The 27,036-nt window shown below is 41.2% G+C and overlaps 1 long non-coding RNA gene across 3 annotated transcripts in view; it reads right to left on the bottom strand.

Moving 5' to 3' along the window:
* The window catches only part of LOC143436131 (uncharacterized), a 65,768-nt gene extending 50,611 nt beyond the window's left edge, over positions 1–15,157 (bottom strand). The window contains exons 1-3 of one of the 3 annotated variants that reach the window (XR_013106336.1): positions 15,086–15,157; positions 12,927–13,038; positions 1,332–1,431 (exon numbers count right to left, since the gene is read on the bottom strand). This is a non-coding gene — a long non-coding RNA (uncharacterized LOC143436131). Of the gene's footprint in view, positions 1–1,331; positions 1,432–12,926; positions 13,303–13,647; positions 13,770–15,085 lie in introns of those variants that run through there. The other 2 variants (XR_013106335.1, XR_013106334.1) reach the window with 2 other exon arrangements.
* Positions 15,158–27,036: the final 11,879 nt, after the last annotated feature.

Raw genomic sequence — 27,036 nt, 5'->3', positions numbered from 1 at the left:
ACCTTCTCAGCAACCCTTTAAGCCAATAGTATTATCATGTATCTAGAGATGAAGAAATGGAGACATAGAAAACTCAAATAAATTTTCCAAGGTCATATACCTTGTAAATAAAGTAAGATATCAGAGTAATAATCTGATTCACATTCTATTTGCAAGAAGAAAAATATATATTTCAATAAAGTTAGAGGAAAGCTTCCATGGGTATGTCAAATCATACTGAATCTTCTAAAAAGTTTATCCCAAGAAATTTCCATAGCATCTTGAGATGAATTTTCTACAGGTAAGTTATGGAAGGTCGTAGAATTCTGATTAAGTGGTTGAAATGTATACTGAGCCTTTAAATCCTGGTAGGATTTACATAGATCGTAATTATGGCCATAGTATTTGCATAATGAAGCCTTTTAATAAAACCTATTTATATTGTAATATCTGAGGTCAGTTTAAAAACAGGAAAGGTTTATTTTGCATTATGGTTTTGGCCCCATTGCTTCTGGGTCTATGCCTAAATAGTACATTATGGAAGGAATTCAGTGGTGACCGTTGTTCACCTCATGACTAGACACAAAAAAGAAAAGGAAAGGCCTGGAATCCCAAGAGTTTCTTCAAGAAGTGCTCCCAATGATCTAACTTCTTCCCACTAGGCCTGCCTTTTATGTGTTACACCATCTCCTGGTAGAGCCTTGGGCTAGTGACCAAGTCTTGCACACCTGAGCATTTAGGGAGCACTTAAGATCAAGACCATAGTACCATTGACTATAGAAATATTCCTATCCCAAAAGTACAGTTGTCAGAATTTTGCTATGTATCAGAAATTTAAAAAAAAAAAAAAAACTTGTAAGATAAAATTTTACACAAATTGGAAAGAACTTTCAAAATTTTATTGAAAATTATTGGTAATCTTATATGATTACCAATAATAGAAGTGTTCACCTGAATTTTGAAGAACTACTATAGTTTTGTGAATTTATTCAAAATATATAAGAGCTATTTATTTGGAGTAGCTAACACTAATATTAACCAGCCTTATCCTCTGTGTTGATAAATGAGAGATAAACAGACTCAAAGGGGCTTTGCTCCGGAAGCTTACATTCTTGTGAAAAGAAGAGATAGTAAAAAAGGAAAGCACTGGACAGTGATAAGGGTTTGCAGAGATAATGTGATCAGTAGTCAAAAAAAATCTCTGAGGGAGAAAGTTGTTTTGTTTCATTTCGTTTTTAAACAGTAATCAGCATTGAATTTGAGGTGAAGCTATCCTATATCCCCAGACCACTTCTTATTCTTTATGTTAAGCAAGGGTACCATTAAGTTTCTCAGGCTAGCCTTGAACTTACCTTGCTCAAGCAAGCCTTGAACTGGAACTCCTACCTGAACCTCCAGAGCAGCTACCAGAATAGCCTCCACCACCAGACCAGCAACGGGTGATCGTTAAACCTGGACAAGGGTGATACAAAAAGAGCTCGATGTATCTCAGAGATGACAGAAGAACGTTCCAAGCAGCAGGAAAGGAGAGTGAAGAGACCCTAGGGTGTGATCCAACCGAGCTTAATCACCAAACAGCTGGAGGCCCAGCACAACTGGTCAAATAAGCAGAGTGATGAGAAATGAAACTGGAGCCATGGCGGCCGTCTGAACAATGATGAATTAGATGAAGTAAGAAACAGATAAACAAATACTCTTCCTTGGGATCAAGAAAAAGACGGTTGCTAGTGGAACACAGAGGCAACTGATCAAGGCTAGGCACAGGGACACTGACTTTGAGCATTTAAGGATGACAGGAAATGTCTGAAATAATAAATAATTGATTGCAGCCAGAGATTAGAGTCTGAGAGAGGAGTCGGGAATGAGATGAACCTGTATACATAGGCAAACTATCCAAATGCCTGAATATCTTTCAGCCGAGTAGATGAAACAGTATATACAGATGCCCCACAAAATGGGAATATACACACCTCAACAGAGCCTCAACAGCCTTGTTGTTCCAAGCAGTGAGACTTTCTAATGTCTGCTCCCCAGGCTCCTGGAGAAAGAAGACTCTTTGTCGTGCTCAGTCATGAGACTCAGTTCTGCTCTGGGAAAAGCTTACTCTCTGTGTACCCCCAATGACCCCACACTGTCCTGGCCTGTTTACCTAGTTCTCTGTTGCTTCCCTTCCTTTGTCTCTGAGGGAAGAATATACAATGTAGCACTGAACTCTTACGTGGGCAGATGACATGCTATAACCAATGAAATGTGGATGGAAGTTATACATGACCCTTCCACACAGAAGCCATTGGAGCCAGCAAGAGGTTAACACTGTTTCTTTTCCTTCTGCTTCAGTCACCATGTTCCAGACAGAGCTGTGCCATTAGACAGCAGGGAGCAGAGAGGCAGCCAAGCTGAAAGGCACATCCTATAGAAGATACATCACTCTGTACAGTCAAGTGAGATTTGGCGGCCTTTTGTTGCCTCAGCAAAGACGTACCTATCTGGTCCTGAGTGAGATGTTCACACACAGAGACTTCTAGGACAGGAAGGATGATGTCAGAGATGCAGAGGACATCTCATCCACCTGCATCCTTCTGTCAATCACAGCTTACTTCGCTCAAGTGGCTCCCTCAGAAATTCCACATGAGGGCTGTGGAAACTAAGCATATTTACACGCTTACTCCCCCCCACCCACCCCGTTGCTCACGACCAAACAAATCGGTGCTAATGACTAACTACTCCATCCAAAAGCAAAAAGGAAAAAAAAAAAAAAAAAAAAAAAAAAGCCAGCGAGAGAAAGAAGGAGAAATCGTGACAGGGGATGTAGGCATCCTGCCTGGGCTCCGTTTTCACAGCCCACAGCTATAAATAATACCATTAGGGGAGCACGCATTGCCTTAGATGGAAGGCACAAAGAAAAGCACTCTCTCTGATAGTTTAGCAACACATTCAGATTTCATGTCTCAAGGTAAAAATAGGCCTAACAAATGAATTAAATTTGGGAGCTGAGCTGAAGCGAGGAAGGCTGCCATCAAGAAGCATGCCGTAGGAGGAAGAGAGACTTATAAGGTGCAGTGTTCTCTCTGCTGAAGAACGCAGCAGAAGGGCGAGGTGGGGGTGGGGTAGCGGGGAGGGGGATTTTCCTAAGAAAGAAAAGTAATCGTGGAGAGTCAGAAATATAAAATACCATGCTTGTGAAATCAGTAAGGAAAGCAAATCTGAATACCATTTGCCTTTAGTAAAGATGAGAGCAATCTCAGCACCTCCAGTATTCTTTTCTTTCAACATCAGAGGAGGGGAAAAAAAGAAGCCAAGAAAATAAATACTGAAGGACGCTTAAAAGATACAAACTTCCGGTCTGATTACTGGAGTTTCCGGTTGCTCGGGTCATTTTCTTTAGTTTCTCTCTAAGCTTCACTAAAACTCACTCATTTCTATTATGTAATTCATAGCATTGTTTTGAATGCTTCACAGACATGAAAGTAAATAGAAGCCATATTATGATGGCCAAAAGATAAAAGTCCATCAACGCCTAAGTTTCTTGATGTTGCTAAGGCATGGTATATCTCTCCACCCACATGCTATATGTGGGAAGAAGTAGGAAAAAAAAAAGTCTTATGATAAAATATACAGTATTTAAATTAGACATGGTCACACATGCCTGTAATCCTAACACTCAAAAGCTGAGTCAGAAGGATTATATATTTGAGGCCATCCCAGGATAGGTACATAGCAAAACTCTGGAGGGAAAAATACTTTTTTTTGCATACTACTTATATCAAAGTATAAGTTTATGACTAACATCAATGTTAAGTTCTTTGACAATAACTATCATTTCTTGCTTTCTCTTGTATCTCTCAGAGCTGCCTAGCATGTAGAACCTCACACCCAGTAGGTATTTAATAATCCTTTTTTTTATTAAATACAATGAGTTCTCCATCAGTCGTTATTCCTATAGATGGCCTCCTAACAATAAAGTATGCACAGCTTCAATAGAAAATTTCTATGAACTTTGCACCAGGTAAACACTAGTAGACACTAGCAACACATAGCCTAACTGCATCTAAATCTGTGGCCCTTAAATGTTCCAAAACTACACGGTTGGCAGCATCAATGAAAAGAATAACTCAGTTCAATCACTTTCCCCAGACAGCTGGAGAACTGCCTGAAGATCCCCCAGTGATGCATTCAGAGCTCGTTCCTTGAGCTCAGCTCCCAAACACAGGTGAGTCCGTGCCAAGAGATCCAAATGGTTTAGGCATAAAGTTGAGATGACTCATAACCATAACTTCACAATCATCGGGAAGTAGAAGAACTGTGTACTCACTGTAGACATAGACCTGGAACAACTCACTCATGGATGTCTCAGCAATTCTTGTGGTCAGTCCCTCCAAGCATAGAAAATCTAAATAACTCGCCAACCCACACAGGCAACAATAACTACGTAAATCTACGTCTGCCATGAGCAAACAAGAAGTCCATGATTAAACTGTGCATAGTTCCGCTTTGCTGCCTCAAGGCCAAAAAGAATGTTGGGGGCCAGAGAGACAGTTTTAATGTCACAAACTAAAATGTCGGCGATAAGAAACTTTATATTTGCTGGGCAGTGGTGGCGCACGCCTTTAATCCCAGCACTTGGGAGGCAGAGGCAGGCGGATTTCTGAGTTCAAGGATACCCTCCCTGATCTACAGAGTGAGTTTCAGGACAGCCAGGGCTACACAGAGAAACCCTGTCTCAAAAAAAACAAAACAACAAAAAAAAAAACTTTATATTTTACATTTTCTCAGTTGCTGGTAGACTTCCAAGAGCCTAAAACACTGATTTCAGCCATGCCTTTTCCATCTGGCTATGAAGACTTTCAAAACCAACACAGAAGTTAAGACAGGACAAAGCAGTCTCGGGTTGACACTCTTGTTTGTTCATTTAAAATAAACAGAGCATGAGGTGTATAATTTTACATGGAATTCGGTGGCCTTGGGATCATTTCTATAAAGTCTATCAGGAAAACTAAGTTTCAAACTTCCCTTATATGAAACTAATTCAGAAGAGGAAACACTAGTGATGTCATTATTTGTTAAGGACTAAGCTGAGCGCAAGCTACAATGGAGACCAAATGCATATGGTGTTATTAAAAGTATTTAGGAAATGTGACAAAGGCTCAGTAGGCAAAAAATTTACAGTGCCAACATGAAAATCTGCGTTCAGATCTGCAACCCACATAAAGTTAGATGAAGTGGCATCTTTTAACCCCAGCACTGCTGTGGTGAGATAAGAGACAAGGACAGAAGAGTCACTGGAAGGTCATGGGCCAGCTCTCATGCCCTACACAGTAGTGATCAAGAGACCCTGTCTCAAACAACGTAGAAGACGAGAACCAAAACTTGAGGTTATTCATCACTCCTCAATGTGTGTGTGCCCTCCCTAGGGCGTGGGTACGCACACACGCACATGCGTGCACACACACACACACACACACACACACACACACACAGGCATCTACAGTAATCTTGTTAGCAATAGGCCAGTGTTGATAAGTATGCCTGCAAAGTCTAATTCTGCAAAAACCTGGACTAACATGGACAGCTAAGCTGTCCTGCAGACTAACAGGAAACCACCAACTGACTGTGGGAATGGATGCATTTTTTTGTTTACGAGTTTAGTCAATAGATCAGATTTCTGTCTTGGGCACTGGGATACTGTATTGGATAAAACAAATGAGTTTTCTTGTCTTGCTACTCACATTTTATGGACAGACAGAAACAGAATACAAACTAGCAAGCAAATGAAAAAGGATTCTTTTGGTGGCACTAAACACTATGTAGTCAGGCATACTACACACTATGTAGATAGGCATAAGGTCATAGAAACAAATTAATTGATGAAATGGGAAGCAAAATAGATAGTAAGCATGTTAGGTCAGCTATGTTTCATCAGAGATAGGAATCACGTAAGCACAATAAGATTATATTTAATTTCCATTTTAATTAACTAAGTACTAAAACTTAATCCCAGATCAGCAAATCAAATGAGAGAAAACACACACACCAACAACAGCAAAAAAGAAATAACAGGAATCAACAAACACTGCTTATTGTTTTCTTTATTGAAATATAATCAATGATCTCAACTCCCTAATATAAAGACACAGAAACAATAAATTCAAAAACAGGATCCATCCTTCTGCTGCATCCAAGAAACACACCTTAGCATCAAGGATAGACGTTACCTCATGGTAAAATGATGAAAAAAAAGATACCCCAAGCAAATGGACCCAAGAATAATCTAGTATTGCCATTTTAATCTCTGACAAAATAAAACTTCAAATCAAATCTAGTGTGAACAGACAGAGAAAGACCCTACATATTCATCAAAGAAAAATATCTACATGTAATTCTTAACATGTATGCACCAAACAAAAGGGCACCCATATCTGTAAAAGAAACACTACTACAGCTTAAATCACATATTGAACCTCACACTCTGAGAGCGTCTCACATTTGCCAATAGACAGGTGATCCAGACAAAAACTAAACAGAGAAATACTGGAGCTAATAGTATAAAACCAAATGGACCTAGAGATATTTAGAGAACATTTTACCCAAACACACACACACAAAATAACTTCTTCTCAGCACCTCACAATTTTCTCCAAAGCTGAACACATAGTGGAACACAAAGCAAGTCTCAACAAACAAATGCATTCTATCTGACCACAGATTAAAACTGGATACCAGCAACAGAAATAACAGAACGCTTACAGACTCGGGAAAATGGAACGAATCACTACAAAATGAAAAACAAGTCAAGATGGAAAGTTAAGAAAGAAATTGAAGACTTTCTAGAATTGAATGAAAATGAATAGACACCATACCCCAAACTTATGGGGCATAATGAAAGCAGTTCTAAAAGGCAAGTTCATGGCACTAAGTGCCTACACTTTTGAAAAAAAAAAATGGCAAGATCTCATGCTAGTAACCTAACAACACACCCGAAAGCTCTAAAACAAAAAGAATAAATCACACCCAAAAGGAGTAGATATCAAGAAATAATCAAACTCCAGAGATGAAATCAGTCAAATAGAAACAAAGGAACAAATAAAAATTTACAAAGAATCAATGAAACAAAGAATTGGTTCTTTGCGAAAAATCAGTAAGTGTGACAAAGCCTTACCCAAATTAACTAACAAGCTGAGAAAGAAGATCCAAATTAAGAAAATTGAATGAAAAGAGGAACATAACAAAAGATACCAAGGAAATCTGGAGAATCGTAAGAGCGTTCTTTTAAAACCTGAACCCCATCAAACTGGAAAAAAAAATTAATAAAAGAAATGGCTAATTTCCTCTAATACATACCACTTATCCACATTAAATCAAGATCAGATAAGCAATTTAAACAAACCTATAACCCCTACTGAAATAGAAGCAATAATTAAAAACTTCCCAACAACAACAACAAAGCCCAAGGCCAGATGGTTTTAATGCAGAATTTGATCAGACTTTCAAAGAAGAATTAATGGACTAGTCTTCAACTTATTCCACAAAATAGAAACAGAAAGAATATTGTCCAACTCCTTTTTAACCTCACCATAGTTAGTCTGATACCTAAACTTATCACATAAAGGCCCAAAAAAGAGAATTACAGGCAACTTTCCCTTATGAACATAAATGCAAAAATTCTCAGTTAAATACTTGCAAGCCAAATCCAAGAAAGCGTCAGAAAGATCATCCTCTATGATGAAGTTGGCTTCATCCCAGAGATTCAGGGATGGTTCAATACATAAATGGGTAAATGTAATCTATTACATAAGCAAACTGAAAAACAAAAATACACGATCATCTCCTTGGCTTCAAAAAGGCAAATATGGTATGTATTCACTTACATGTAGATATTAGCTACTAGCTGGAAGCAAATCAGTGATGAACAAGCTACTATCTACAGAGCTAGAGGTTAAGTACAACATAAGGGCTGAGGATGGCAGCATAGATAGATCTCCATAGGACAGGGAAATAGAAATGGAATAGAGACTGACATGGAAAAATCAAGTGGAGAGGAAGAGGAAAGAAGGGGGTGAGGGAGAGAGTAAAGGAAAGACAACTAAAATTAAGGGTCAGTAGAGGGGTAAATAAAATACAGTAGAAGCTTTCTAAGATATAGATATACAAATAGAGATAGACTGATATATATCATATATACATGATATATATACATATATATTTGTATATATATCAATCTAATGAAATTGCCAAATAATGGGGGAGATTATTATACCATTGGTTATATAACCCAATTCATACCATCTCTTGTCATCTAATAAACCTTCTAATACTAGAATTGGGTTACATCTTATTGAGTCTGGGGACAAAAGAGTCCCATGGGAACCCCCAAATAACCCAGGCTGTTGTCAAGGCTATAGGTTCCTCTCCACAAACTGACAGCAAGGTCCCACTGCTGAAGACAACGCCATACACAACTCATTGAACATGGAGAAGCAGAGCTGGTGCCTACCTATATCTTTCACCCCTACGTGCGAGCACCTTTGATACAAAAAGTTACTCACCGTGCAACTAAAGAAGAAATACAAACACCAACCCAGCCAGGAGACCTTTTGATCTACAATGGTGATTTGCCTGCAAGATACGTTAGGGCGATGGCAGCAGAAAGTTTTTGGAAGTAATCAACTAATAACTAATTTGACGCAAGGTCCACTTCATGAGACAAAACCAAACACTATTGACCTAAAAGGAAAAAAAAAAAAAAAAAACAAACAAACATACAAAATGTAGCAATAAAATGAATCCTAAGGGCGTTCTGTATACTCATAGATCAGTGCCTTGCTCAGCCATGAGGAGAGAAGCTTCCTCCTACAGCAAATGGGAATAAAGGCAGAGACCCACAACCAGACAATATATGGGAGGTGAGAGAACTTGGAACATTCAGCCTTAAAAGGGATATCTCCATCAAACCCCTCCCCTCAGGGCTTAAAGAACCCTGCAGAAGGAAAGAGTATAAGATCCAGAGGTGATGGAGGATACCACAAAAAACCAAGGCACTCTTAGTCCATCAGATGGATGGTCATGTGACCTCGCAGAGACTGAAGCAGCATATACAAGGCCTGCACAGGTCTAAACCAGTTGGGGTCCTGGAGCTGAAAGAAATAGACGTATATTCCCATCCGTAACCCAGAAGCTATCTCCAACTGATAGCCACTTGTGAATGAAAATTAAGTTTTTTTCCCAAGGGAGTCACACTGGGGAAACAAACTGCTCTTAGTGGGAGGCTGCATCCCCAGAGGTAGCAGAGCCAGAAGAACATGACCCCAAAGGCATCTTTGGAGATTCCTTCTTTCATAATGTTCTGTCAGGGCTCTTCCATTTTTTTTTTTTTTTTTTTTTTTTTTTTTTTGGTTTTTGTTTTTGTTGTTGTTTTTATTTATATATTTTTTTCCTTCTCTCTTTTTACCTTACAAGTCCTTTGTGTACATATTATGGTTTTCCAGTTTAGTGTTTTTGTGAGATTTCTGGGGATGGGAACAAGTGGGTCTGCTTCTTGTGCCTTCTCTTGGGTTCTTGTTTCCTTCTGTTTGTTGGTTTGTTTGTTTGTTTGATTGATTGATTGATTGATTGATTGATTGATTGTTCTGTCTAGTTCCAATGTGTTAGTTTTTGTTTTATCATATTATATTAATTATATTAACATCCCATAAAATCCTGTCTGTTTTCTGAGCGTCTGAAGGGAGATAGATCCAGTGGGAAAAGAGGTAGGGAAAAGTTAGAAGGAATTGAAGAACAGAAAACTGTAATTAGGATTTAGTGTGTAAGAAAAAAACTCATTTTCAATAAAAGAAAGCAAAAAAGGAATACATATAAATATACACAGAGCAAGGAAGGAAAGAAGACAAACGGCTGCCGTGATGTGTTGACTTCTTTGCATCAATCACTCTTGGAGCATTTTATAATGTTTGAGTTATTTTGAAATTCAAAGTAAAAAAAAAAAATTGATCATCAAAGAATATATTGCTTCAGCATAGAGGTCAGAAACAGAAAGCACAAATCACATACACTTCAACTCAGCTACCCAGAACTTCCTCAAATCCCAGAGATCTGTCACAGCTGACAGTGACACTGTCCACAAAATGCTTTGTAGACCAAATTCAGGGTGTGGTAAGAAATAACTAGCATCTGAAACAGAGAGCAAGATTATGTGCCAGACAATAGCTTGGCACATTTCATTACAACATGAAAATAGTTCCTGACCACTTTCTTCTTTCCTCAAGAGTCTAGTCTCAAAGATTCAGGTCATTAGGATTCTGTGATAACGTGAGACAGGAACCTGGTCCATCACACCTATGGCATCCTTGTCATAGACAAAAGATGAGCCATAAGGAAGTAAATAAGCATCTGTATTTTTTTTTCCTGGACACAAAATCCGGTCAGGGGAGAGGGGAGAAGTGGAGGGCAGGGGAGAGCAGGGAAGAGCAAAGAAGGAGAGGGGAGGAGAGGAAAGAAGAGGTCACTCCAAATTTTGTCTACCTTGGTTTCTACCGTGTACAGAAGGAAGCGGGTTCACAGATGAAATCTCCAGAAGATCAAATGCCCAGGTTAGAGTGTCTGAAAGAGAGCCCTGTTCAGAGAACTCGACCTGAAGCTTGGCTATTCTAACCGATTCCGTTCCGTGGGGATTGGCAAAGAAGTCTTGAGGTTTAAAGTTTCTAAGCTACCTGCGATGTTTCTGTTGCCTGAATTCAGAGAAAAATGCAGTCCGCCTACTGAGGAGCCAGCCACATGGGACAAAGCTTGAGGATTCTACAGGTGAAGCTGAGGGGAATACCAGAATTCAGTAGCAGATAAGGACCTGTCAAAGACATCAAAACAGCCACCACGAGCACCATTGCCTGAACCAAAGAACGGGTGTGGTTTTGTTTACTTTGAAACCAAGAGTAAGACAGAGAGACAAGAAGCCTGATGGCCATAACCTTGGAGCCTAGAAGACACCACATCTAAAGACTCTCAAATCGTCCCCTCTGCCTCAGGGGTACACAGGGGTTGGCAACACTAACCTCTGAAGTCACTAAGTGGGTATTAAGGCTGGGGACAGAGAGACAGAGGAAACTACCTGAGACTTGAGATAACTCTATAGATGAGAAGCTGTGTATACCCTAAAAAGTCTGTGTGCTTTGTCAAACTGGAATGATTTTTAAGACCTACTAGACTTATTTTACATTTTCCAACAAACGAACAAGCAGAAGCCCCTGGAAGAGACAGGTGACAGGCTAAATGTGATGTTTCCTTGTACCAATAATAATCCTATGGAACCTACAACCTCTTACTTTGACTCTCTGAAAGGCTGATGCTCTGGGGTTGGAGAAAACGCAGCTCTCAAACCAAAGTCCAAACTATGCAAGCCTATATAATTCTTTGCAAGGTAGTCAGTCGTTCTCGTCCAAAATAAACTATAAAGTCCCTGTCAGATACATAAGGTAGTAACCACTTTTGAGGACCAAGATGTTTGATAGGTCTTGAATTTCTGACCCCAGAGATTTAAAAAAAAAAAAAAAAGTCAAAGGATTGTTACTGTAAGTGGTATCACTGAACCGATAATCACCTTCTGGGACATAATACAGTGTAGTCAGAAATGTTTGTTCCTGAGAGGGAAAAATAGAAATAACTAAAACAACCACAATAAGTATCTATTTCTATACATTTAGACCTAAGATTATTTTAGTTTCTTAGTTGTATTGTTGTTGTTTTGTTTGTTTTTGACAGGGTCTTACTGGGCAGCCCTGGCTTGCCTACACCCTGCTATATAGACCAAGCTGACCTCTAACTCAGAGATCTGTCTGCTTCTGCCACATGAGTGCTAGGATTAAAGGCACATGCCACCATGCACAGCCCTAGTTACTTAGTTTTAAATGATCACAGAGATACATTTCAGAATAAGAAATGTTAAAAAAAAAAAAAAAAAGAAAGAAAAAGAAAGAAAGAAGAAAAAGGCCATGATGGCACACACCTTTTTGGCTATTTTATCTCAAGCAGTTCGGAGGCAGAGGCAAAAGCAGGCAGATCTCTCTGAGTTAGAATAACCAGAGCTATGTAGAGAAGTTCTGCTAGAAAAAACAAAACCCTGGTTTGAGGAAGAAATTTAAATACAATCAGGAACAGGAGTTAGTAACATAAATGAGAGTTTCAGAAACTTCTTCATTTCATAACCCAAATACTAAACTATTTTAACCAGTATATATATATATATATATATATATATATATATATATATATATGATTTTTCTAAAATTAAAGATTCTCAGAAGAGAAGAAAATAGATTCCTGAAAACAACTTAAAAATATTTTTACCTACAATTCCTTCAAGGATGATTGAAATGAATTTTAAGATTTAGATGAATCCTAAAATAATTGAAAATGTGATTGCACACGCGCGCACACACACACAGACACGCACACGCACAAATGCACCTGAGAAGGAAATAAAAATGGTGGCAATTGCATGCATCCCTACTGTTTTCTGCCCAGCCACAAACCACTTTTAAGTCTGTGTTTGTTGTTCTTCCAACAGCATCCTATCCTGAAAGGATTCACGTGAAATACTTTTATTTTATTCCACTGATGAATCATGAGGTGCCTATGGTTCACACGTTACAACTTATCTGCTTCTTTCAAGATAGCCAGTCAAGACATAATGACCCCGCGGAGTGCTGGGGAACGTGATTTGTTGTGAAGTCAGTCACTTGAAAGCACTTCCGGCTCCATTTTAAAAATGCCCTCTCACCCAGCAAAACATTCCGTACTCATTAAGCCTTCTAACCTCCCATAACCCTTCAGCGTTCCAGGTGAGAAGGTGAATGATCGCCCGCACTTTCCCAGAAGAGCCCCCTGCTCTGACTTGCCTGTAATAATGGTTTAATATTGAGCTCAGTCTTGCTCACAAATTATGAGCCTCTAACCATTACCTCAAGAGGGACACCAGGAAACAACGGCATCATCATCCCTTCAAATTCCTAATTCGCTTCTTTCACGCAGAGTCTTTGCAAGAAGCCTCATTTATTCTTGAATTCCGGGAACCTAGGAACGAAGAGAGGCTTTGTTGTGTGGCAGACAGCTTCAGATCTGGCCTTCATGAAGAAGGGGAAGTCAAATTGGCCCATCCATTAATAGGTTAGTCACGGTCGTTATGAAACCCCCTGCCTTTTCAAATGAGCAAGTGGCCTCAATCTTTTCTGGGACCTGAGCCTCTCAGGCTGCAGGCTGTTTGCACTCAGTCAACACTCCATTTTATAGGCCCGTGGAGCCAAAGATTACAAGACTTTTGAACTCCTCCGGCTGCCTTCTGTCTGGCTACACCCTCTGTTTCTGGAGCCTAAGTCCTTCTTAACAACTCGACAAAAACAAGCAATTAGGGCAAGGTCTGTTAATCCTCTTCTTTCCACCCACAAGTAATTACATATTCAGAACCAGCCAGAGGCAGAAGCAGAGGGAACAAGACCAAAGCTGGGAGCGTTTTTGGAGAAAATGCAGGGCCTTTATGTGAAAAAGTGGCCCAGAGTCTTAAGAGAAAGAAGGAATATGCAAATTAAAGATAAGAATACACCCTGAGGACTCGATTTTTTCCCCCTCCGTGTAACCTTGGCTGTCATTGAACCCCTTTGTAGACCGGGCTGACCTCGAACTCACCTCCTAACTGCCGGGACTAAAAGCTGGACCTAAAGGCACGCACCACCACACCAGGCAAGGGAGACATTTTTAAAAGACTCAAAAAGTACAAGAGCTGTTCTCTGTTGCTGTGGTAGCTGCTGTCATCTGGCTACCACTCTTGTGCTTCTTCCTATATGTAACTGTTCTTCCTCTCCTCCCCTCCCCTTCTTCTCCTCCCTCCTCCCCCTCTGCCCTCCTCTTCCTCTTCCTCTTCCTCCTCCTTCCATTTTTAACACACACTCTTAATGGACTTCATTATTTGCGGAGATGAAACTTTTATCCAAGAGGTTTGTATTAAATTAAGAACATGATGAACTTTCTTAGGTACTCAATAAAGTGACGAGCCATAAAGGAAGACTCAACTGTGTAAAATTGTGCTTTATCTCTAATCTAAATTACTTTGTCGATTAATAATATGTAATCTGCAATAAATCCTTGGGGAAAGGAAAGAAACACACCAACCCCCTTTAATTCCTGTCAACAAATATGTATCAGTGGTCAACTCAATAACATGGCATCTTTTCCTTACTCGGTCCTGTCATTTTTCTCTGATGACTTTTTTTTCATCAACATATTAATTGGACTCCTCTCGGAACACAGACATTATAAATGGTAACAGGGCTCCTACTATTACTAAGAGAACAGGGAGTTCCCAATCTGCTGATGGCTTGTATTTCAAAACCTCATTTTTTAAAGTATTTGCAATGAGGAATGCATTTTGCCATAGAAACCTTGTTATGATTACTCTGTCCAAATGGGTCTGTTTGCTTAACAGCTCTTCACTTGCTCTTGGTGATGTTTTGCTTCTTGACTCATGCTGTTTCCTCCCCCTTGGAATGCCTTTTTCCCTTCCTCTCCCTCAGAGCCAAGGCTAATGCATGTTCTTTATGACCAGCTTGAAGGCTATTGGGCTATTCCCCTAAGATTTCTAACAAACGGAGCCTATTAACTGTATCCATTGGGTCTGAACATATTCCTTCTGAGCTGTCTATAACAGGCTTTCTTAGTTAGTTCTCTTCAACATTGTTTTACCTTCTCTAACATGTGGTGGCAACCAAAGATTCCAGCAAGCCTGGAGCAGGGTCTACACCATAAGGATAATTTCATCAGTTTTGACTCAGTCCATGTAAGCCAAGACTGATCAATACACACTTGACATTTTCTTGTCCCCATAGGCTGACTCAAGCCAAGTTCTAATCATCCCAAACCTTAGAATTATGATTGTACAAACGTGCATTCTCTTGCTGCATTCGAAAACTAGCAACTACATGGCTCATGTTGCCAAAGGGATATATATTTTGTTCTTGGGAAGGAAGCCAACTCCAGGGTAATGTTGACATCCAGAGAAGAACATATCCAAAAGACTGATATGGAAATGGAACCAGAGCCCAGACAGAACAAGCTCACTAAGCCTTACCTGACCTTGAACGTCGGAATTGCATAAACCAGCCATCTCCTCGTCTCTTATGCCACTTTGAGCTAGTGGTTTTTTTAAACCTTCAAAGAAAACATTTTATTGATTGCTTTTTATTTTTTATATTTTATAGGATATATTTATAAGTTTTATATTTTCTATTCTAACATACCTAATGTGATGTATCCACCCAAGATACCTAGCATACATATACACCATATACACATATACATATACACATCATATACATCATATACATCATATACACCATATACACATACATATATATTGATTTAATTGAGCCAGCCAACTCAGTAATTCTCCGGTGAAGTCACCTATACGTGATGTCAAATTATTTTATGAAGGTTGCTATATCTAAATAGGATTGACAGGCATTATATTTTTAAAAGAGAGAATTGTTTCTCCACTGTTACAGCTCTGAAATCTATTATGCTAGTGTCCACTGTAATAAAAAGTGAGGTTTAATGTATAAATACTTCTCAAACTGATTTGATTAGTTATCTCTTTCATATTTAGCAGTTTAAGAAACCAACATTGGAACATATATTAGAAAGTATTTAGGTATGTCAGGATACCCAGAAACAATTCTGAGAACTTCAACTTGGTGAGATTTGAGAAATAGACCATAGAAAGGAGGAGGGTGTGGAGGAGGAAGAGGAGAAGGGGAGGAGGAGAGGGAGGAGGGGGAGGAGGAAGAGGAGAAGGGGAGGAGGAGAGGGAGGAGGGGGAGGAGGGCGAAAAGGAGAAGGGGAAGCAGCAATGAAAACAGTGGTGGCAATTTGTGGTCACAACTCCTGAAGTCAAGAATAGCCCAAAGGGTTGGGGATATGGCCAAGCTCAGTCTCTGGAACTACACAAGGGGGAGAAGGGGGATTTGTGATTAGTGAGCTCCCCCTTCTCTTTATAGTCTCCTCGCCCTTCTAAAGCTCTTTCCCCTAAGCCCGGGAATTCTGTCCTTTCCTTCCATTCACTCAGTTTTGAAGTGTTGTTTCTCCCTTACTTCCCACCTATAACAACAGCCTTTGTTCTCTCACTGGTTCAAGTGTCTGCAGGGAAGCAAATCCACTGACTCCTTACTTCATCTAAAATCTGGCCAATCCTTCAAATTGCCAATTCCTGAATATACCAAATACAACTGTGCCTGCTTATATTTTGCACACATTAAGTCTTTAAAATGCCCCCCACACACACACTCACTTTGTGGTATTGTAGATGAGATAGAAGATAGGCACCTTCTACCGTTTGTTAACAGTTTTATGTTTCAATGAAATGAAGGGGAATAGGGGACTCTATGGTTGTAGAAATCACCCCTGAAAGGCTTAGGCAGGCCCTATTCAAGGTCTCTGAAACTCTGAGAACTCACATCAAGAGGCTGTTCTGTCCAATAGTCATAAAGTCATTAGCCAGAAGCCTAGGATAAATGAATATTTCCTGACTAGATTGTGTTCTCCATCTACAGGCAACGATATAATAACAATGTTTCTTGAGCCCATAAGAATGGTCCCACATCTGTCGAAATTACAGTAGGGTTTTGGTTTTTTCTTTCTGAAGACACAGACTTAATTAAACCCAGCACCGTAAACTACTCACCATCCCAGAAAGGAAAAGTGACGCGATTTCTCTGGTCTCCGTTCACAAAGACATGTCTCAAGAGGAAAATACAAAAAGTTTTCATCTTTTTTTTTTTTTTTTTTTTTATTCTCTTATTCTGAACCCAATTACTTTTACTTCTCAGTTTGGCCTTCATCCATTTGGGAACGTTACAGATGCCATTGGGCTTTTGCAGGCCCTCTTGGTGTGGTAGAGACATGAACCCTCCTCTACTGATCTACAGAACCCAGCCATCTTTTTCCCTTCCCTTCCATCAATGGAGCATCCTTGTGAGCAAGAACAGTTTCATAAACTATGAACACACTGTTACATGAGATAATGAAGAACACCATTTTGTGTCTTTAACCCCAGCATTTAGGAGGCAGAATCAAGCAATCTTCCTAAGTTCAAGATCTACCTGGTCTACAGCGCAACTTTCAGGACAACAGAGCTACATGGAGAAACCCTGTCTAAAAAAAAAACTGAAAAAAGAAATTAGAATATTCAAATTCCTAAAGCACATAAAAGCAAAAGTAATTGTTGAAATGGTTATATCACATGACTTAACAAGCAGGCCATAAATGTAATAGTTTAAACAAGCTAGCAAAGACGAATATGAAGTAGTTTGTGGCACCGGTGGTGCTTAGTTCTTTGGATCTGGATCAAGTTGACACAGCCGTGGAGCTGAGATGGACTCTTTCACATCTCCTGTCTCAGATGGAACAGAACACATGGTTCCCATTCTCTTTGAGACCAAGTGAAGTATCTTGCACAAGTGATCTCTGGCTTCCTAGCAACAAAAGAACAAGTTCCATTGTTCAATTGCAAATGGCTATGGTCTCCTGTTTGCTAATGCCCACTGTAGAGGAATTTTAATCTAGCAACATGGCTGCTCTGGCAAGGGATCACATCCAAAGACCTTCTAGGTCTACATAATCCAGTTGGAATGCAGATATGCCCTGAATTACAGTATGATCTGGCTGGAATACAGACACACCTTTAGTACACACCTTCCATCCCCAACAATGAAGGTAAGGTTAGTTTATAGAAGGAAGCAGCCATGTTTGAAAGTGACATCTAACTGAGGGGCAGACAAAGTGATGAATCAGAGAAAGATTTGACAGAATGAGTCAGAGATAGGATACGCCCAACTCACAGGAGAACAGCACAGGAAAGAGAGGTTACTCAAGAGCAGAAAGAGAGGCAGGTGGGGTGGTGGGAGGGTGGTGTATATGTGTATGGAAGTGTTACCAGAACGCTTTTACAAAGACAAGAGGCAGGAAGAGAACAAGCTAGACACAGATAAAGACAGAATGAGCCAGAGAATGAGAATGAGCCAAAGATTAACATATATTGCCCAAGTTAGTATAAGGCCAAACAGAGCAATTCAGGCAGAAGCTGAGAGAAGCCGGATTGAAAGAAGATGAGATTGTATGGAGGATAGCAGCTTCCAGACCTAGGTCTAGGCCTAGGGATAGATGAGAGAAAAAAGGACTCTGGGATCAGGCAAAGCGATGTATTTAACAGCTTGGGTATGGCTCTCATGCCATCCCTTCACCTGAATAAATAAAAGAAATATTTACATCCCACTGGAAAAAAATATCACTTAATTACATCCAAGCACAAAGGGGGGAGGGGGAGGGAGAGAGAGAGAGAGAGAGAGAGAGAGAGAGAAGCCCAACATGGTTTTCTACATCTCATCATAGCTACTCAGAAAGCTGACACAGAGACATAAAAGGGTTGAGAGTTCAAGACCAGTCTAGGCAAGATCGTAGGACTCGGTCTCACAGCAAACAATGGCAAATGATAATCCCTGCTGCTTTACACAGAAACGACGGCAACCTCTCAACGACGGAGGATTTTTGTATGAGATGGAAGGAATGGCCACAGCTACCTGCAGGCTATCTACAACGTCACCACTTTGGCCACTGTGGGTGGGAACTGATAGGAGAGATGATGACAGAGTCATTTGAACCAGAATGGACCATTGACTATTGTGATTATGAACAAATGAACAATTACCATTCAGGCAACTAATTTTTAAAAATAATCTGCCCAAGCTAACAGAAACAACATCTGAACCCATAAGCTAGATAAGTATCCCCCTCTTTTTTTTTTCAGTTTCCTGTTTTAAACCCCCTTTTAAAACAAAACAAAACATCTGAGTGTTTTAAAGTAAAATAAATAATGTGATTTTCTTCTAAATGAATTAATGTTGGGGACCGCACTAGCCCCACGTTGGGGCGGCCAAAATAAATGTTGCAGCCCAGGCAAAATGTTGAGGCCCAGGCCAACCCACATTTGGGCGGCCACTGTATCCCGGCCCAAGCTGCTGCTCCGGTCTGCAGGTCGGGGTTCAGCAAGAGCGAGGGTGAGGGCAGATTCTACCTAATGTCTGATGTGTCTGAATCTCTCTCTCGTCTCTGATGTCTGATTCTGTCTTCTATAGTCTCATTCTAAGCCAGGCCTCTAAGTTATACCTTTAATCATGCCCTTAGGTCTTGTCTCTAACTCTGATCTCTATACTTCTAAATCATACTCTTAAGTTACACACCTTTAATCTCACACACCTTTAATCTCACACACCCAAGGTATCTAAACCAAGATTATCGGAGTGTGCTCAGCTGTTGTAGGCTATTGTAATCCAAGTCTCATGTCAGGGTATATGGCTCAAAATGGCTGCAAAGCTGATAGCCGCTTTCTGCTAAAAGTCGGCCCCCAACAAATTAAATCTAGTTTTGTGTTTCATTGTTGTTGATCTGCTGGTTTTGCCATGAGGTCTCACTGTGTAACCAATGCTGACCTTGAACTCAGCATCTTTCTGCCTCAGCCTCCATCCACACTGTTGAGATCACCCACGTGAGCCACCCCTCCCACCTGACTCCATGCAGTTTCAACTAGACAGAAAAACCAAACCAAGCATTCCAACGTGAAAGCCAATCATACATTAGCAACTTAGATACAGGGGCATTTTCTCCAGCCCTAGCTACCCTTGGAGAAGGAAGAGGCTTTTTGATGGAACAATAAGAAAGACAAAACCCAAAGGAGCTGAGAAGACAGCCGGGTCAGCAAGAGCAAGACGAAAGGCCTGGGTTCAAGTTCATGGCAAAAAAGGTTCAAGTAAAAAAGCGGGGCTTATCTATGAGTGTACGCTGGGAGGAATTCCAGCACCGAGAGGGCAGAGACAGGTACACTTTCAGAGCTTGCTGCCTGGCCAACCTAACAAAAAAAAAAAAAAAAAAAAAAAAAAAAGAAAGAAAGAAAGTCTGAAGATAGTAAGATGCAGAGCAAACAAGGAAGACACGAAACATTCTTCACCCAGTTTGGCCTCTGCATGACTGCACACAAGCACATCCGTGTGCACAACACACATACACACACACACACACACACACACACGCACAAAGACAAAACACACATACACATTTGGTGTCTCAAAACAAACCAACACCTGCTTTCATTCTTAGTATGACACGGCAAGGTCAGACTAACAATCGATGTGCTTTCTTCTGAATGCATTCAGAATCCACAAAAAAAACGGATCGCAGGGCAACGAGAGGCTGGCAATCCCCGCTCCAAGTTTGAAACTGAAAGAAAGCATTTCCTTCTCTCCACTAAGCATGACTCGCACCACGTTTCTGTTTCTGGACCAGTCCTTCAGAAGAGAGCGGTGGATGAGCTCACACAACACTATCATGAGGGGATTCAAGTTTGGCCATTAAGCCGGACGTGGTGGCGCATACCTTTAATCCCAGCACTTGGGAGGCAGAGACAGGCGGATTTCTGAGTTCGAGGCCAGCCTGGTCTACAGAGTGAGTTCCAGGACAGCCAGGACTACACAGAGAAACCCTGTCTCGAAAAAAAAAACCAAAAAAAAAAAAAGTTTGGCCATTAACCAGCTGTGTGATTTGAGATGCATCACTCGGCAATTCTAGTTATTCTCGTTCATAACTAATCAGTTGAAGTGGTCAGACCAAGTACCTTCCCTAAATGTTGGTCTTCAAGGAACTGAATAAAATAACTCTCTCGAATTTATTAAGTAAGGATGAAACTCAGTGGTGAGAATATGTGTCTAGCAAGTTCAAGGCCCTACATTCAGACCCCGGGGCCAAAATCCATGAGGAAATAATAGCTTTCCTGACATCATACCAAGGACTGTTGGAAAGCTAGTCACTGAAGCATCCTGGTCGAAGACATAAGCTTTATCATCAGCGGGGACTATTTTTAGGCCTGTCTCAGCAGCTAATTGGCTATAGGATCTCAGGTAGGTATCTTAGATGCTCAAAGCCTATAAAATGAAAATGATAGCTATGTTACAATCTACTGATGCTACAGTGATGAGCAGGGCGTGCTTGTACCCGAGCTCTTCAAAAAGGTGTCTGTGTGTTTGACTAGAACCTCAGCTGTGTCTGTTAACCCTGCCCACACATCGTTGTGTCTTGCTTATTATTACAAAGGAAATCTGAAGTGGCCTCTGTCGTGGTCTCTTGTCTCTGTTGGCACATTTGAAAGACAAAGAACTTGAACTCTACTCAATTGAACATTCTGGATCCTCAGTTCTCTCAGATCTGCCCAGGTTTTTAAATTGCTCATTTTAAGCCTTAAGGAAAATAAAAAGCTCAGGGTCAAAGTTCAAAGCTAAGCAGGAAAAAAAAAAAAAAAAAAAAAAACCAAAAAAGAAAAAACAAAAAAAAAAAAACAAAAAAAAAAAAAAACCAGGTTTTTAGACCAGCATTGTCTTCATCTGAAGACCTCAAGTCCCAGCTCCCCTGAAAAAGAATGCCTTCCAGACTTCTGAAGGAAATAAGACTCTCAGCTTAACCAGTAATTCTGGTCTTTCCATCCTGATGGACAAAGGGACAAATAATGCCAAAAACACTAAGGTATTTTTATTCTTGCACTAAAAACAACTACACCCATTCACAAAATGAGAAGCAATTAAGATCGCATTTAAGCGAAAAGATTACTTTCCTAGGCCTTAAGGGTCTCTCTCCTACGTAACTGCTAAAGACAGTAACAGTAGTAAGCAGTAAAGGTAACCGCTATCTGAGAATCATTGCCCATTGCCTAAGAATTTCAACTCAAGAAATTCACTTTGGGGGGGGTGGGGAAGCAAGGAGGAGACCCATGACAGGAGAATAAATGCAGGTTCATATAGCAAACAAATAAATAACTGAAAGTTATATAAGAAGTGACGACTCTAACAACTGTGCCTTTTTAGTAACAAGGCCATTGGAATTTTGCACTGAATCCTGAAGACTTGGGGATAACCCTTCCTTCTTCCTTCCCTCTCACTCCCCACCAGGCCCATCCCACACAGCAGGCAGCCTCAAGGGTTGGACACATTCCAGCCAGATCATCACACTGCTCCAATTCCTAACAGTTGGCTCCCAGCAATCCCACCAGTTTGGCACTGCAATCTTCTGTATGGAGGAAGAGGTGCGGGTGGGAATGAGGCCTGGGGAGATTAGGTTCTGGCTATCTGGATCACAATCTCAAATGAAATTAGAGAATTCCTATGAGGGGAGAGGTTGGCCTTTCAGGCCCCCTGCCCATCCATCTTGAGAGAAGTCAAGACAAGCCCCTCTTAAGCATGGGGATCAAGGCAGAAATGCATCTAGTCTCAGGCCTCGACAAAAATGCAGCCTTCCTCTCTTCTGGCGTCTCAGATTTGCTCCAGGTGACAGAGAGGTCTTTCTCCCACAGACATGTGGGCCCCGGTGGAAATTCTCTGTACTTTAACTACTTCTAGGTGACACCTCCATTCCCATAACCTTAGCCATAAATCACAAAATGTCAGGCAATGGACTGCTTTCAAATGTCTCATTCCTGACATTACTCTTTGGTCTGAAAAGGCAACTCGAATTTCTCAATTTCTCCAAATTCAGAAAGCTTGTCTTTTCTTGACATTTTATCCTTCCCTAAAGAAATCCCACTCTTTCTTCTTTCTCCAAGGAAAAGTATGAATATAGGTGTGAGGGCACGGGCACGCACACACATACACATACACACACACACACACACACACACACACACACACGTACACACACAGACATCATATGTGAATATCATCTTTAAGCCATCAATCTTTCCTCACTTTCCACAAGAAATCAAATTTAAAGCTCATACCCAGTGATCCCCCTATTACAGGACCTTAATTACTCCCCATGTTAGTAGCATACCTCTTTAATGGTATCCTTGACAACAGTGCTAATGTTGAAATGGGCTCCAGTCAAATTTTCCATGATATTATTTTGACACTCATTTTCTAGAGCCCAATGGTGTTTCTCAGCCCTCTACACAAAATAGGTCTCAACATGGCACCTCTACTGTCTAAGTGCTCTCCCTCATCTGCTCCTCACCTGATTTAGTCCTCTAAAGCCTGCTGTCTCTTCTCTACCCTCTAGGATTCTGGTTCTGAAACAACCTAGCAGATGCAGATCCTGTGATCTATCACACATTGATCCTCAGGAATCTCCAATTATGAAAAACAAAACAAAACAAAAACCAAACAAACCATCCCATTCAAACAAACAAACAAACAAACAAAACCACTCCATTCAAAGCAAGTACCAGTTTCTTAACCAGAGTCTAAAACCCCTCTTTGCTGGCAGTGCAAATTGTAACCAAGGTTTCAGGATGTGCCCCAGGCAGTAGGTTTATTTATCTTATTCATTCGGCCCTTTAAACATTTGCCACAATGGCCGTGCTAGTTCTCCAAAGAAGCAGAGTTGACCGGGCTCAGCTGTGTGGGTGTGCAGCTTATGCCGGCCACAGACGTGGCAAACATGGCTCCACAGTTTGATGTCATCAGATCTAAAATACTTGGTAACCTCATCTCTTGTTTCTCCAAGTCCACTGAGACAAGGAGCCATATGCAAGAGCAAGGGAAGTCCTCAGCCTCTACATGCCTACCTTGTATAACCACTGCCTTCCCATGGGCATTGTCATGTCCTAGGAGCACAGGACTCCTGTACATCTATGATAGTCTGGAGTCCAGAGTCTGGAGTCACATCTCATCTGTGACTAGGCAGGAGGGCTGACTACATCAAGGGACTGACTACATCTTCCATTCCGTGGAAATCTTTCAGCAGAAGTAAATCAAAGACAATGGCAGAGTTGCTGTTTGTCCTATTATATCCTATGTTAGTCCAAATGCTTCCTGGTTATTATCAGCAGATGACCCCCACCCCAAATAATGACCTGGGGGAAAAAATAGATGGAGACAATATAACCAATAATTCCTCTTCCTTCTAGGCCCTCCTTACTGATTGTCACATAAAACATCCTGTGTTAGTAGGCGTTTGCATTTCTGGGGGTGGGGGATAGGTTATGCTTTTTTTTTTTTTTTTTTTTTTTTTTTTTTTTATAGCGTTTCTACTGTCCTGGTACAAACAAAATGCACACAGGAAATGTGTCTATCAAAATGTTCCCGCTTATATTTGCATTGAAAACTGGCCTTGAGTATGTGCAAAGATGAACAGTAAAATCCATGCTAAGGGCGTCTTTACTTAGATCTATGGGAAATGGCAAATTGAAACCACCGTAGCAGGTTGATGGTGAGGCTGGGAGAGAAAGGAAGAAAGCTGTATGTTTCGGTACCTTTGAACCATGTCTTCTTTCCTGCTGTTTGAACAAGAGGCGCTGGATTCTATTTTCAAAGTGGGCCATGCAAGTTATGTATCCACCCCTGGTGAGGAATGAACGAGGTCAAAACTGGGCCATCCCTCAGCAGGATACAGACATTTGTCTAACTGCTCTTTTTGACACCGGCATCCCACGCTCGATCCCCTCCATGCGAATCTTATCTCCCTCTGGGTTAGAGCCAAAATTCTCACTCTGCTTCTGCCTCTCCAACACCTCCCCTGCTCACTGGCCTTCCCTCCCCGCTGGTTCTGACCAGGCTACCCTAAGTTATTTCTTCTAATCTGCCATGCATTTCTCTATCCCCGGCACCGGCACCCTTCCGGGAGCTACTTTGACCACCGCACCTCACTCCCACCCCACCCCACCCCCACCCCCACCCCACCCCCGCACCCCTGATCCTATCCCGTATCCTATTCACTTTAAATCCTCAGGTATCTTTCAAAGGGCACTGACCTCCCCCATCTCTTAATCGAGAGCAACCCCTCTCTTAGCGCCTTTCATTTCCAGACCCCTCATGCATGTTTTAACATCCCACTTTCTCTAGGTCTCCTCCGTGGGAATGGAACTCCGTGAATGTTTTGTTCTATTTTGCTCACTTCTCTGTACTCAAACTAGGTCAAGTACAAATATCCACTGATGAAGCCAATATACTTTATAAAGCATGAAGTCGTTTAGATTGAGATAAGGAAAGCCTACTTAATATGAGACATAAATCTGAATGAGCTTTCGGATGACAAAATTATCTCTAGCTGGGATCCACAAATGGTGCCTGATGTCCAAAGTCAGGAAGTATTTTGTTTAAGGAAATCCACCCAAACCAAGGGCGCCAAGGAGCCTGTGACTGGAAGAGCGGAAGTGGACTCTGCCTTTCACGAGCGAACCGTCATGAGCAATGACTAGGAACAGCTAAGGCCTCCAGTTTTTCGGGTGCAACATGGACATAATGTAAAAATTCCTGCCCTGTTCTCTCACAGGCTTCTTCTGGGTGCAATACATGAGATTATAAATGTACTCCTCTTTTTTTTTTCAGTACTGAAATGTTAAAGAAATCTTTGCCCTGATAATTAAGGAAACAGTTGGCCTGGGTAGGGGGACGGCAGGCCTTGGAGCCATTAGCTAAGTAAGACTGGTGTTTGGAGAGAAAGCAATGAAAAGCCTTAGAGCAGATGTGGATACTCACTGGTCTCTCATTTGGTGACCTCCATACATCTCCCAGGCGACGTGAATGTCACTGGGTCCAGTTAGCATTACCCTTTCACATAACATTCAAATTCCTGGACTTCCGAGGGCAGCCGGCCACGGCCATATAAGGGAGGAGCGGAAAACGCAGATAAGAGGAAAGGAATGGAGAAGCAAAAAGTTACAGGGGGGAATGGCGGGTTTTACATTCCCCTTACACAAAGGACAAGATGTCTCCACAAATTCTGTTATCTGGGGGTAAAGAATTAACAAAAGAACTTTTACCAGGAGGCAGGCCATTCTCTATCCCATCACATGTGTGTGCAGTGGGGTCTTATTACTATTACGATGGCTAGTTTGTTTCTACTTACAGGGTGTGTTGTTAGGTGGGTTTTTTTCTTCTGCTTGTTCGGTTCATCTTTCACGGCCTCTGCCATTTTCACTACACACGCACAGTTAGATATACCAAATCCACTTTATGCCCTAAAATGTATCCTGCCTTGACACAGAGCCGAACCCTGCACAACAGGGCTCCTGCCTCCACCAGAATATATTTTTTACGATTCATTTTCATACTGACAATGTGCCTGCAAAGACAGTAAAGCAGAGAAAATCAAATTGCTCGGGATATTAAGTCCGGAGGAAGAATCATGTTAAGTACCGTTCTCCTCCCCCAATCTTCCCCCTTCCCCACCCCCAGCCAGTTTCTGGTAATTGAAAAAAAAAAAAAAATTGAGCAGAACACTTTTCAAATAAAAATAAAAATGCTTTGATGTGTACTAACAAAGGGAGGGAGAAAAGGGTGTCAAAGGTGGGCCGGCTGACAGCTCTCCTCTCCTGATGAGGGAACCCCTGCTCTCTATTTTTAAAGCTATCCTTGTAATTTAGGAGAGAAGTCATCATGTCTCCTAATAAAGCCATTGGAGGCGGCTGGAGGATAAGTTCGCGGTGCTGAGAATGACAGAGCCGCCCACACTGAGAAGGCAGAGCTGCAAGATTCTGTCTTTTAGCAGAACCAAAAAGAAAGAAAGAAAAAAAGTGTGCATTTCCTGGGGGGGGGGGGGAGAACACGAAGATGGAAGCAACTACTAAAAGAGAAACACACACACACACACACACACACACACACACACACACACACACAGGAGGCCCCAGATCTGAAAATGCGGTAAGCGCCCCCACACACATCATTACCGATAACAAGCCAGAGACGGGCACATTGCGGGGCTTAGGTGAAGGGCACGGAGGGAAGTTGCTCATGCCTCATGGCATAAGGAAGTATCGTTATTTCAAGTAACTCCATAGAGAGAGGTGGAGCACATCGGAGAACTGCTTGTCCGCGGAACAGTGAGGATGAAGCAGGCCAATGAGAAGTACAGAAATTGGTACAGGGATGAGGGAGAGCCCCTTGCCTCCCAGCTGTTTGCAATGGAACTGATGATGCTGTACCCTTTGAGTATTGCCGTTACGATTAAATGACAGTGCCAAGGAAGCATTCCTTAACACCACCGTAGTGA

Source organism: Arvicanthis niloticus, chromosome 22, assembly GCF_011762505.2.
Source record: "Arvicanthis niloticus isolate mArvNil1 chromosome 22, mArvNil1.pat.X, whole genome shotgun sequence".
NCBI classification, from domain to species: domain Eukaryota; kingdom Metazoa; phylum Chordata; class Mammalia; order Rodentia; family Muridae; genus Arvicanthis; species Arvicanthis niloticus.
This window is presented reverse-complemented; position numbering and strand designations above follow the sequence as displayed.